This window comes from Myotis daubentonii, chromosome 1 (genome assembly GCF_963259705.1).
Source record: "Myotis daubentonii chromosome 1, mMyoDau2.1, whole genome shotgun sequence".
NCBI classification, from domain to species: Eukaryota; Metazoa; Chordata; class Mammalia; order Chiroptera; family Vespertilionidae; genus Myotis; species Myotis daubentonii.
In genome coordinates this window covers 193,115,713-193,129,011 of record NC_081840.1, presented here as the reverse complement: position 1 = coordinate 193,129,011, position 13,299 = coordinate 193,115,713, and positions in this window count along the sequence as shown.

Sequence of the window (13,299 nt, the reverse complement as noted above, 5' to 3'; positions counted from 1 at the left end):
TGAACAACATGTAAACAGACAATCAAGGGGCTCAGAGAAAAAGAAAAGGCTTAGAAAACTAACCAGAGATAAATGGAGATATTTCAGCTGAGAAAAAATACTGGGATGCTATAAAAAGAAGAATTTAGAAAATAAGAAATATCTCCTAAAAATTAAAATATTATTATTGTAATTTTAAAAAAGAATAATTAGAAGAGAAGGTTTAGGAATATTTTTTAAAAAGACAAAACAGAAAAAGAAACATTTTAGAAAATATGACATAAAATCTAGTGTTCCAATTCAATAATATACCCAGAAATTAAAAATATAGGATAAAGAGAAAAGATAATCCTATATAATAAAAGCCTACTATGCTAAGTGTAGGTCGTCTGGTTGGTTGCTCAACCAAATAAAGTGTAATATGCTAATGATATGCTAAGGCCGCTAAATAGTAGGTCATATCAAGAATCAGTCAGAAACATTAATAAATCACTGGGTTGAATAATAGCATTTTAAAATAGTAAAAAAATATATAAAACTATTAAGAGCTACAGAATTACATGATATCATCTACATAAAGAAAGCATCAACTAAAATAATATGAAATTCAGAATTTTGTATCCAATCAGGATAGAGATGAAGGAATCCCAAGGATGATCATAAGTGATGTCTCAGGATGAAAATGAATAGCACACCTAGAAACTCCAATATAGACTAGTTTAGATGATGAGACTCCAAATTGTATGAGGTATGTTGGTAGGGTGAGGGGTGAGGGCAAGTGATGGTGATGGGGTTTGAGAAGATCTGATGAAATGAAACTGTGAAGAGCACTTGGGTAAGAAATAATGATAAGCAGGTAGAAAATTAGGAAACCAAAAAGAAATGCATCAAATAACTTCAGAAGAAATAAAATATTATTAAAGGATGACATGAAAGCATAATATACTATACAGCTGTTGTTTGAATTGGTATTTAAATAGTCATAAATTGTATTAAAATACCCATTTTGCTTACAATGTTGACTAAACCAAAACTGGAATATAATTAGACAATTGTGAAATTGGAAGTTGGAAGGAGTGTGTGTGTGTGTATGTGTGTGTTTTGTGAGTTCCCTGATCTCTTTTCATCCCCCTCTCAATTAATATACAAGTGTGATTTGTTTCTTTAAGCATTTATGATTTTCTTCACCTCAGTTTTTTATCAGCAGATATTACATCATACTGCAGTTACATCCTATCTATACTAATAAAAGGGTTATATGCTAATTAGACTTCTGGACACCCTTTTGGACAAAGCCATGGTGGCAGGACAGAGGCAGAAGTGGTTAGGGGCAATCAGGCCGGCAGAGGAGGGCAGTTGGGGGCAAGCAGGTTGGCGAGGGGGGCTGTTGGGGGCAAGCAGGCCAGCAGGAGGGGGCCAGTTGGGGGTGAGCAGGCTGGCAAAGGGGGGCAATTGGGGGCACACAGGCTGGCGGGGGGGGGCAGTTGGGGGTGATCAGGCAGGCAAGGCAGGTGAGCAGTTAGGAGCCAGTGGTTCCCAAGTGTGAGAGAGATGTCCGACTGCCAGTTTAAGCCCGATCCTGCAGTAATAGGGCATTAACCGGCAATTGGACATCCTCCCAGGGGTCCCAGATTGGAGAGGGTGCAGACAGTCTGAGGGATATCCCCCCTTGCACAAATTTGTGCACCCAGCCACTCGTAAAATAAAAGGGTAATATGCAAATTGACCAAATGGCAGAATGACTGGTTGCTATGATGTGCACTGACCATCAGGGGGAAGCTCCTGCATTGAGAATCTGCCCACTGGTGGTCAGTGCACTCCCACAAGGGAGCACCACTCAGCCACAAGCTAGGCTGATGGCTGGTGAGCAGGGCAGCCCATCTCCGTGGCAGTGCTAAGGATGTCCGACTGCAGCTTAGGCCCACTCCCCTTAGGGATCGGGCCTAAGCCATCAGTTGGACATCCTCTGAGGGCTCCCTGGCTGCGAAAGGGTGCAGGCTGGTCTGAGGGATCCCCCGCCCCCCCTACCCTGAATCCATGAATGTCATGCACCAGGCCTCTAGTATTTATATATCTATTCCCGTCAGTAAGCTGTAAGCCCTTTGAACTTGTTAATTATCTTGGCATAATTTGTTAATTATCTTTGCATCTGCCACGTGTACCAGATTATCTTTTATACAATGGACCTTGATAAATACTCCAACAATTTGAAAATGAATGAATATATTCATGTTTTCTGACTATGTATGCCTCTCACATGTTTTTTTAACATCAAAAATGGAATTATATTCTAAAGCTTAAAATATCTACAATGAAATATAGGTAATGAATATTTACTTCTAAATAATATAGTGAATTTATACATGCCTAAAAGTAACAATGACTTAGACAACTAAAAAATCCTGAATAAAACTGACCTTAAAATTATATTTGAAAATTAAAATGTTTTTCAAATATTGTTATTTAAAAATTATAATACGATACTACCTCTTTCCTCTCTGACATTAAGATAGATAGATGATAGGTAATAAATAGGAGATTGAAAGATAGTAAATAAAAGATTGATTGATTATTGGTAGATTGATGCTAGATAGATAGACAAAAGATAGAAAAATAATAAAACAAATAATTTGGGAAAGCTTGAAAGACATTGCTTTTCAACTTTTGTTACATATTTCCATATATCCATATTGTAATCTCATTAGCTCACTTTTACTGAGAAAATGATTTGATACAGTAGACACAGTCAATGAGCTGTACAGGAAGACATTAATTTTCTTGAATGAAGCTGCTAAAGCTAATAAGATCAATCATTTTATATAAAGTAACTTTGTACTTTCTCTAAGTCATTAAAATTACATCAAGAAAGAAAAATGTAGTAGACTAAATTAATAGGGCAAATACTATTTAAGAGAAAATGCTATTGAATGAATTTTATCTGATTTCAATATCAATATAGGATATTGTCACAAATTAGGTTCTCCAGAAGCAGAATTAAAGGTAGAGCATAATGTGCAAACAATTTTTATAGGGCATAAATCCTGTGAAAAAAGCAGGGCAAAATACTGGAAAAAAAATAATTAAAATCACTCAAAAGCAAAATGAAGAAAATAATTAAAATTTTTGAATTATGAGAAAAAATTGATTAATTTCATTCATTCCATGTTTTCTGTGTTCTTTTTGAAAACATGATTTTGAAATTAAATATAAAATATTTTTGTGCAAACCTAATTTACCTTAGTATTAATGCTAACAGATTAATTAAAAATAAATTTAAAAATCAAATAAATATTTATTGCTACACACTTCACTATTTATAGCTCACACTAATAATTTAATAATGAATTCATCATTATAATTAATAACACTTAAGTTAGCTGAGAGAATTAATAAATTAGAAATCATCTTAAATAGGCATTTCTTAATAGATGTATTAACAATTAATATATTGAGTTTTGCTTCATATATGAACACATAAAGGAACTGGAGTTCAATTGTATACTCTATTAGAACAACAACAATAAAATGACCCTGAGGAATACCATTATTTTTTTCTGGTGTAAAACAGGAGCATAGACTTTTCAGCTATGCTCACAGATAATTTATTTCTATCGTGTGTCAGTATTTTTACTTTAGGACCTGAGGGCTGTGACTAATTCTTGTTAATACATAAGAAGTAGCACACAAGAGACACCTTTAAACTCATCTTTGCATAAGTTATATTTTAGTTGGCTTGATTTCTTGCATTTTGTTTTTCTCTTCCTAAAATCATGACTTCTTTGCTCCTGGGTTACTTCCAGTTGTGTTCTGCAGCTGTTAGTTCAATTCATGATAAACAATTGATCACACAGATCATAGAACAAGTTAATCAGCCTGGGGCTTTAGTAATGAAAAATAAAGCTCCAACAAGTCAATCTCTCAGCCTTAAGTAGAGAAGATATCTAGAACCAATTAAACACTGGCCCCAGTGACAGTGATTTAAGCTCTACTTTTGAAACCTGTATCCTCCCTAGAACAACAGTTATAAAATCTACCTTGAAATCAAAGTGTATAAGGAGTCCAGTATATCATATAAGGACATACATTATCTGATCCAATACTTCCCTTTCTCCTGGAGTAGCTAATTACTAATGAGTCATGTCCCTTGTTAAAATAAGTTATAGGAAATATTCAACCCTATAACTTCCCTTTAGGGGAGGTTTTATATTTTCTCTCAGTTATTATTATGAAGAATACAAAAATTTCATAGAAGCCCCAAGCATATTTAGATTTTATAATGCATACTTTCCAGGAAAGCTGGGGAGGTTAATATTTAACCTCACCAGACAAGGAAGAATGAGCTGGGAAATTTGTTTTGAGTTAACTAGACATTAGTCTCTGCTACAGGCAGAATTCTTTCTGTAATAAATTATTTGTTTTAAGACACCTAAAACTACCTTAAGTGCCATGTAGATGCAAGTGATACAAAATTATATGTTCAGCTCAAACTAAATCTTAAAACCAAGCTATGGAAATATCAATGTATTATCTCTGGTCTGATATCATTTATTTTCATTTTTCTTCACACATTTTATATCTTTCTAGTTGTGGGAAACCACCTATTTTCTTCACTAGCAGAGAGGTGTAGACAGAGAACCCGGAAGGCTGGTGACCTTTGAAGCCCTAGCAAAGGTCAGAGCTGTGCACCACCTCTGTTAATCCAGACAATGGTAGCTGAAGCAACCTCCCCAGCTTTAATCATGTAAATCCTTATTGATAAGAATAGTCTGTGTGTCACTGAAACATCCCTGCCTAAGGGCGATACTATGGGTGGATCCTGAACCAAATAAAAGCTTGGTGAGGCCTGAGCACCAGTGGAAGTCCTTCCCCTTGAGTTGGACCTACCCACCTGGCCCCCCGATATTTCCAAATTATCTCTTGTCTCTTCGCTTTCATTTGTGTGCAGCTCCTCTTCCAGATCCTGAACCCTGAACCATGCGGGACGTGGAGGGAAACATTTACCACACTAGTCTCCATTCTATAGGGCAGACCAAATATTGGTCACTTTATAGTTTTCAGATTCATAGAGATAGAGAATATCTCAGTACAAATTTTAAATACTGAAGAAATAGAATTTCTTCTATTTATGAGTCAAAATGTTTAACTCTGGTCATTTAACTGTGCTAGGGTTAAAAAGATATGCTAACATGGCTGCCAGGGCTACAGATCTATTGGATTGGGGATTATTTTTGTTTTAGGGTTTACTAATTATGATTTTGCCACACCCCTCTAATGTCTCAGAATCAATTAAGAAATCTAGCAATGGAGTCAAAGAGAAGATATCAAATAATTGGTATTGACAATAAATACTGAATTAGAGATTATTAATTAGATATAGATCATAAGCATGCATTATTTTAATTTCTATGCATAATTAAATGATTGAACCTTGGGCAATCCGACCAAAGGAGATTTTGCGTCTATAGAGAAGAAACACTCAATTTAGAAGCTTACCTTCCATCTTTAGAGTCTTATCACTTGGAGAAGAGAGAAAAATGTGCTTCCAGATTTGCCTTAGAAGAAGCCATATTGGGGGTAGGGGGTGCAAATCTTTTGAAAGAAGTAACAGAATAGAATGAATAATATTTTTCATATGGAAAAATACAAAGAGAACAAGACAGAGTAAAAGCAAGATGTGTAAGAAAGGAGAGAGGGAGACATTTTTCTGCATCTTAATCAGACTTTATTCTTTTTTATTTGGAATTGAGTGTATTAGACTATGTAAAGAATCATGGTACAAAACAAGTGTTGGGCCAGGAAAGACTAACTTTAAAAAAAAAATTCCCCTATCATAGAAGATAAAATCATGTAAGACCAACTTCAGACTGGCTAAGGCCAATGAATTTGTCAAGAGTCTGTGTGAATTATAGGAGGAAGGCTTATGTAGAAAGAACTGTTCAGCTTTAACAGTGTTGGTAAAGGACAGAGCTTTCTTTGTAGCCCATATGATAGCAGTCAAGGTATTCACCACACTCTGTTACTCTTACTGTCAAGGTCAAGATCATTGTCCCATTAAAATGAAGTTCCTATAGCACTATGAGTGATATGTTGAAAACAAGAGCATTTTTGCAAGGTAATTAAAGTAATATATCTTTCAACTTAGGAAGTTGTAGTTACAGTGAAACTACAAATAAAAGGGTAGCTTTAATACCCAGAAAGAAGAAACTTTAAAACAAACATAAAGTATATTACTCTTTCAAATTTGAAACCAAAAATTTTCATGTGCATCTACAAAATCTTCCAGAGAATATCTTCAAAATAACATTTACTAATATTTTAAACTTTTTGTTATTTATTAATAAATAAACAATAAAATATTTATTAATAAATTATCAATACTAATAAACATCATTTATTATTAATAAATATTAAATTATTTATTACTAATAGATAATAATTGTTATGTATTTATTTATTATTATTCATCTTTAATTTGCTTCTCTCCCAGGGAGTTATTCAGATAATTAAGTTAGAAAATTTTTCAGGACTTTTAGGATTCTAGGTATTATATTTAATACATTTAAATTGGAAATTTTTAGAAATTTGAAAGTTAGGACAGTGGAGATAATTTATAAGTAGAAGAAATGAGAAGAGTTTGTTGTTTTTTCTTGGACACCATTTGGACATGAATGAATAAATACTATGAGAACAAGAACTGGGATCAATCATGTCACATTCATCTAGTGACTGTCAATCTGCATTAAGAATGTCTCCAATATAGTTTGTTATCTTGAATGTTGACTCAGTATTTATATGTAGTCCTGATCCCAAATCAATTCTGTTAAAGCAACATTGATTTTGGATTTGCCTTTATATAAAAGAAACATGAGATTAGTTTCAGTGAATAATCCTGCTCTTCCCCATGTCATCCTGATCTCAAGGCAGGTCACTTATTAAGACCATGCCAAATATTAGAGCAATCAATTTTTAATTTTTAAAGTGTTACTTTAGTTAAAGTTTAAAGTAAGCTTTTAAAATAGATTTGTTTGTTTGATTCTTTATTACCTAACTATAACAGAGGATTAGCTGTGAAATTTCTAGGGCAAAGATTGGATTCATTTAATCTTTTCTTATTTTCAATGTCTAATGTTTAAATTCTCCATTCAGGATTATGCCTGAAGAAATGCAAATTTACCTGGGAACTAAATAAAGTATGCATTCAGTCATATCCTCCTCCTAGATATTCAAGTCTCAGTGTCTGAAGTTAAAAGGAAATGATAAACTGGAAAAAATGCAACATGTGTAAAAAAGATTAATGACTTTAACATATGTATATGTTAAAATAATAAAGAAGAAGAAAATACTGATTGAAAATTGAAAAAAGTAAATAAATGGAACATTGACTAGAGAAATAACAATTGCCGCTAAAGTACTCACCTCTCACTATGGAACAGGAGCTGTGCTAATCACTTAACATGAGTTGTCTCACGTAATTATATACTATTATTTTTATTATTACCATCTCTAGTGCTCATAATAATATAACACATAAAAATACAAATAGGTAATATATTTTAATCCTCACAAGCTAATTTCAAGTAATTACAATATTTAAAAATAAGATTCTATTTGTATCACACATCCAATAGACAATACACAAAAGCAATCAAAACTTATTTTAAGGTAAATTCTACATATGAGGAAGTACTTCTTAAAATTTATTGTTTCTGGAAATATAAAAATTTTCTAGAGTCCAATTTGAGTAATAAGTAAAAACCACCAGAGTATGCATATAACATTCATAAAATATTTGTCAAAGCAAGGGATTATGTTTGGAGGTAAAAATACAGTACCCATGAGCATGTAGGAGGCAGCCGATTGGTAATTCTCTCTCATTTTTAATGTTTCTGTGTCTCTCTCCTGCTCCCTTCCTCTCTGAAATCAATAGAAATATATTTAAAAATATCTAGTACCCAAGAACATGTTAAATCTGAGATATGTACATATTTTAACATGGAAACTATGAGATTAGAGATAGCTTCCATTCAGTAGAATATTTCCTGAGGTTATCAAGTATGTCTATATCTATACAGAGAATATTTTATTGATTAAAATGTCATGATCTACAGAGAAGAGTCAATTAGCCATTAAGTAGTAGTTTGAAGAATATTGCTGCCAAATTTATAAAGAAATAATTATACTATGCAATACACTCATAAAATATAGGGAGACCAATAATAATAATTAGACCATATTTGAGAAAAAGCACTTTCAGAAAAATAACTATGACATAGTATTAGAGACATCAATGGCTAAGAAAATGATTACAGTAAATGACTATATGCCAAGAATAATTATTCTGCTTATATTTTTGATGATCAGAAAACAAATATGAAGAATTATTATTATAGAGCGACCAGCTCTGCCACAGAGACGGCGCCATCTTGAAGGGGAGATTGGCTGTGATTGAGCTTACCTTCAACCGGGAAGAATCAGATACCTCCGGGGACCTTACAACCACGACACCCAGGGACCAGCTGTGAACCCACTAACACAGGGTCTCAAGCAGCACAAATATGCGGACTCAGACGACCTCTGCACCTTCTCATGGAAAGGTCAGATTTCACCCAGAGAAAGGTGAGGTCTGCAATCCAGACTGAAGGGAGAAATGCGCTCAGTGGGATCTAGAGGTTCAGAGGAAGTCTGTGACCCACAAAACCCAGGCCGTTGGGACCAGCGTAGTCCACATTTGGAAGGGGGTCCAGAGGGCTGCTGGCAGAGGGAACTCTAGAAATCAACCTATAGATGGGCTGGACACAAAAAGGCAGCCTGAAGTTTTACCAGTATACCAGCTGCACTGTGCCAGAGGAAAAAGACATGCACAGAGTGTGCCGGAGGGAAAAAGTCGCAAGTTTGCGCACTTACTCTGGCTCTTTTTTTTTCTTTAAATCCTTGCTTTTGATTACTAAGCCCAGTACATAGGATCACCAAATTAAAAACACTCTCAGAGACTGCAGGGGAAAGTTGTTTTTTGTGGAACCTGGGGATCAGAGAGGGGAGAAACGATCAGAAAACCAGCTCTGGGACAGTCCACTCCCCCAAACCAGTATTAAGTGCGGCAGGGAAAACAAAAATCTAAATACTGGGTAGAGAGGACTGATAGCCCCGATGTCAATAGAGAAACACTGCCACCCAGGGGTTGAATCACAAATTGACTCTTGTCTAAATACAACTACAGGCAGGCTGAAAAACAAAGAAATACTGCCTGCTAGAAACAGGATTGTGGCTTTCAACACAGAGGAGTGGTGGAATGCAGGGAACTTCAATTCTGTCCTGACTACCTGACAGGGAACAGGCGTGCCAAACAGAGCAGTAGAGGAAGTGAATGACCTTCACTACTGAACATTTTTATTTTTTATCTTTTACTTAATAAACTAATTTTTTCTTTTTATTTTCTCACTTGATTTTACCTTTTTAATTATTATGTTTTTATTTTTAATCAGTATTATTATTACTATTATTTTACTTTTTTAAAGTTTCATTTTATTTTCTCTTCTTTTTTTTTAGCATCATTTTACTCTATCTCAACTTTACCTTTATGCCAACACTCTCTTCCTCACTTTTCCCCTTTTGTTGTCCTGTTTCTCTTACCCTATTTCTGCTTTAGATTTTCCCTATTCCTTCTTTTTATTCCTTCTTTTTGTTTTGTTTTGTTTTGACCTTCTTTCTCTCTGTCCGATGCTGTTGATTGTTTCATTGTTGATTAGATTTTGTTTGTTTGTTTGTTTGTTTGTGTGATTGTTCCTCTCTTTTTTTTTTTTTTTTGCTTCTGATTTTTCTTTCCTCACTTGTTATTAGTTGTTGTTTGTAGTTTGCATTCATATCTGGGTGTTAGTTGTTCACATGTTTTTGGATTAGTTGTTGTTCTATTGAAGTTTTCCCCCCATATAAATAGTTTTTCCCCCTCTTTTTTATTCTCTTTCTTTTCTCTCTTACTTTTTTTTCTTTTCTCAATATCATTTTTGCACTCTTTTTTTTTTTTAATTTTTTTTTTTATCCATCCCCTAATTCTCTTTTCTCTGGTGGTCACCTTCAGGATAACTTGCATCTATCTATAGAACATTCTATACTTTACATATTTTACCTACAACTTCCTTAATTTGACCCTCATAACTCTGTGGAAGGCAAAACATGTTTGATTCATTTTCTTTTACAGGAAATGGATTTGAGATGAAATGTAAATGACTTGGTCAAAATCAATCTTGACCTGGATTGTAGCTTAGGTCTTTTTCCAAATTCATTGGCTATGTCTTTACAACACACAATTTCTCATTATTCCTGAACAGTTAAGTAGAGGAATTTTTCACAATTTCTAACGCCCAAGTTACAGTTTTTTAACATGATTGATGGTATCATCATACAGGCAGTAATTTTTCATTAAATCATAGATGAGTAATAATTGCAATTAAGATACTTTTTCTGCTCTCTTGAGATTTCCTAGACCTCTCCTTTTATTAGTAAAAAAAAAAAAAAAAAAAAAATGCAACAATGGGATTTTAAAGCATTCTATGTCATTGGGATTAACATAAAAATGTTTTCAAGTTTGTCATTTAAAATATGATTTATTTGATGATATTACTATTCCATTTAAGAATAAATTAATGAATGGCACAACTATGGTTATAAAGACCACGTACTGTTTGAATTCTTCATTTATCCTTTTTCTAGCTTTAGAGAAACTTAAGTTACACCTGTTGGGTCAGCCCAGTTATTGTCCCTTTATCATTACAACTCAAACGTAATAAAACCACTTGATAAACAAATTAGAAAATAATTTCTGATTCAGGCTTAAATATAGATTATTATTTTTCTTTTTTTATTGATTAAAGTATTACATATGTGTCCTTATCCCCCGATGTCCCCCCACCCCACTCTCATTCATGCCTTCACCCCCCTGGTGTCTGCCTCTATAAGTATAAATTATTAATATTTCCTCTTTATTTTTTTATATATATATTTTATTGATTTTTTACAGAGAAGAAGGGAGAGGGATAGAGAGTTAGAAACATTGATGAGAGAGGAACATCATCAGCTGCCTCCTGCACACTTCCTACTGGGGATGTACCTGTAACCAAGGTACATGCCCTTGACTGGAATAAAACCTGGCACCTTTCAGTCCGCAGGCTGACGCTTTATCCACTGAGCCAAACCGGTTAGGGCTTTATTTTTGTTTTTAGATAACATGGTTTCCAAATTTATGGGTACCTTCTATCCTATTTAATAAGTTCTTTAACATCTTTTCAATTGTTTTCTGGCTTCTATCAAGACTACTTTGAATGATGATTTATGAACATTGAATAAATCTACACTATGCATAAATCTACACTTATGTTCTCTTCATAGCATACCATTGCAATCTATAATTACTCATTAGGATACCTTCATTATCTAAAGACTTCAGTGAGGAGTGCTGTGCTATATATATTTGATGGTCCCAGTTGATTTTGAATTTCAATCTCCTTTGTTTTAGATAGAACACTTTATAATATGTATTATAAAGTTTACTAAACATAGTTTATCTTTCATCACTAAAAATCAACAGCAGTAGTATCTGACATTATCCATGATGCTATGCTTCCTCAGAGGATACTGAATGGCTCTGGGCTCATCTTTTATTTCATTCTAAACCTCGGCACAATGGTGCTTCTCTAACAGTGCTTTCTCCTTGGGATTCTTTGAAAGCTCTAAGCTTTTCTGCCACTGCTCAGGAGCATGATTTAGTCTGCTGTTCAAGAACCCCATCTGTTCTAATCAGCATAATTTTCTTTTTTTCTTCACCCTTGTATTCTCTCTCTGCTTTTCACTGTAATTTTCTGTTTCATTCCTTACCCAAACCTGAATTTGATGCACAAACTGTGATTGCCTCCAACACAACATTTCATAAAGTTGAAATGATCAGGAGGATGGGGAAAAGTTTCAGGGCCATGAGCTCTATAAAATTACCAAGTTAGTGACTTAACTGCCTTCCTGCTGCAGGTAGCTCTTCTCTCTTTATGACAGATTACATCTAACCCAACTGGTCACTGCCTTGATTTGAAAACTTTCTTGTTCATGATTCCAAACCTCTATTTTTGCTCTGTAAGTGTGCAGATAGCACAGTGGCATAGTGTAGTAGTTAGGTCTTTAAGCTCTGAAGGAAAGTTCCTTGACTTTGAAGCCCAATTTTGCCACTCCGGGTGACTTCAGAAAAAAAAGAAAATTTTACTTAGTTTCCCCACATCTGTAAACTGGAGATGATGATTAAGATAATGTTACCTAACTTATATTGTTGCTGGTGTTAAATAAGCTAACTGTGGTATGGAGTTAGAACAATCATTGCACAGTAAGGGCAGACTATGTAAGTACTCAGTAATATTTAATTTGTAGTTCCATATTCACTTCCTTTGCTGCATATTCTCTATCCACCATCTACATATTTTTAGTGTACAGAATTATATAGGTAGTTCTTTCACCTTATCTGTACATTAGTCCCTGAAGGACTTCATTAAGTCCTGTGGTTTTAACCAACATCTATGGGTTTCTGACTCTCGATATTATTTTTAATACTTTGAACCACTATTTACGTGAGGTTATTATCTTTTCTTTTTCTGTTCAAGGATCTTCTTCCTTCTATGCCCCATCCCCCTCCCCAACAATAAGCAACCATACAATTCTGTTTAATATACATTTTGCATGTTTTATAAAATTCCTATGTACTGGTACTTCTAAGTAGATTGTATTATGTTAAACATCTCATTGTTTCTTACTTTCTCTTTTCTTTTTCTACTGTATTCGCTGTTGTAAGACCTATAATTATTGCCATGTATACATCTAGTTTATTAGTTCTGATTGCTCCAGTATGTGTATTTACTATTTACAGCTACCACATTTTTTACATATTTCCTCTCCCATGATGAACACATGTTACTTCCAACTCACTGACCTGAGTAAAGTTGAAATGAACATATATGTATATGTGTCTTTCAGGATTTCTGAAATAGTTTATTTGAAATATTTAGGAAAAGAATAACTGAAACATTGCTCCTCAAATATGCCTGTATTATTTACATTTCTAAGATTAACACATGTTGTGGACAGCAGCTGGCAATATCCAACCTTTCAACTTTCACCAGTGGAATATTTATAAAGTGATTTTTGGTCTTAATTTATTTCTTCTGTTTATTAAAGAGTTTGAGGATTTCTCTCTATATATGTTTCTGTGTCTTCTTTGAAGGTATAATAAAAGTGTTAAAACGTCAAACTATTCGTTAAGAAAAAGCACAATTCTCCAATATAATAGAT